Here is a 1,719-nt window from a genome sequence, read left to right on the forward strand (position 1 = left end):
TGCATTTTTCCTTACAAATTGTATTATCAGCATAACAATTCGAGTAAAGGTGTAAAAGGTATGGCATGAATTTGCCATCCTTCTGGAACAATGTGCATTTATGTTAAAATTGTAACATAAATTATCAAGTTGAAATCTTTTTTTTTTTTCAAACTTTATGATTTTAATGGGGATGATTGTTCTGAGAATAACTTTCATCTTTCCTTCAACTGAATACTGTTTCCGTGCTGTTTTAATGTATTTTAAAGAGTTTTGAATTTAGATTGGAACGCCAATTAATTAGTAGTCATACGATAATTTATTGACATTTTTGATTATCCAATTTAACCCTTCACTTTAGATTGTGCTTATTCTTTCAGATTAAATGACTCGTCTTTGTATGTGGTTCTCACGATCACAAACTACAGTGGGTATAAAAAAGAACCCCCTCTTTAAAATAATTACATTTTTGTATTATCCAGCTCTATTTACTCAGTGCAACTTATAACTTCCAAGTGAAAGATAAAACACCATGACGGAAAAGAAGAATGACCACAGCTGATCACAGTTGAAAGTCAAATGGCTTTGTGTGCCACTGAGAAGGTGATTAGCTACAAGTGAGTTTACAAGTCATTTTTAGGAGGGGCTGATCCTTTTTTCTGACTCAGTGATTCTATTTTTGTATTCTTTTTTTTCTGACATGTTGGTGTTATATACAGTGCTGCTTGAAAGTTTGTGAACCCTGTAAAATTGTCTATATTGCTGCATAAATATAACCCCAAAAAAAAAACATCAGATTTTCATTCAAGTCCTGAAAGTTGACAAAGAGAACCCAATCAAACAAATGAGATGAAAATATATACTTTGTCATTTATTTATTCAGGAAAATGATCCAATATTACAAATCTGTGAGTGGCAAAAGTATGTGAATCTCTAGGATTAGCTGTTAATTTGAAGGTTAAATTAGAGTCCATCTGTTCAGAGGTGTTTTTAATCAGTGAGATGACTATCAGGTGTCAGTGTGTGCCCTGTTTTATTTAAAGAACAGGGATCTATCAAAGTTTGGTCATGTTTGTGGAAGTGTATCATGGCACAAACAAATGAGATCTCTGAGGACCTCAGAAAAAGAGTTGATGTTGTTCATCAGGCTAAAAAACTTTTTAAAGCCATCTCTAAAGAGTTTGGACTCCACCAATCCACAGTCGGACAGATTGTTTACAAATGGAGGAAATTCAAGACCACTGTTACCCTCCCCAAGAGTGGTCCACCAACAAAGAACACTCTAAAAGCAAGACGTGTAAAAGTCCACTAGGTTTCAAAGGACTGCAGGCTAACTTCTAAGCAACTAAAGGCCTTTCTCACATTGGCTAATGTTAATGTTTATGAGCCCATCATCAGGAGAAAGACGTGTAAAAGTCCACTAGGTTTCAAAGGACTGCAGGCTAACTTCTAAGCAACTAAAGGCCTTTCTCACATTGGGTAATGTTAATGTTTATAAGCCCATCATCAGGAGAACACAGAACAACCATGTTGTCCATGGCAGAGTCGCAAGGAGAAAGCCACTTCTCTCCAAAAATAACATTGCTGCCCATCTGCAGTTTGCGAAAGATCATGTGGACAAGCCAGATGAATACTGGAGAAATGTTTTGTGGATGGATGAGACCAAAATAGAACTTTTTGGTTTAAATGAGCAGCGTTATGTTTGGAGAGAAAAAAAACTTTGCATTCCAGCATAAGAAC

Source organism: Sinocyclocheilus anshuiensis, unplaced genomic scaffold, assembly GCF_001515605.1.
Source record: "Sinocyclocheilus anshuiensis isolate Anshui unplaced genomic scaffold, SAMN03320099.WGS_v1.1 scaffold1070, whole genome shotgun sequence".
NCBI classification, from domain to species: Eukaryota; Metazoa; Chordata; class Actinopteri; order Cypriniformes; family Cyprinidae; genus Sinocyclocheilus; species Sinocyclocheilus anshuiensis.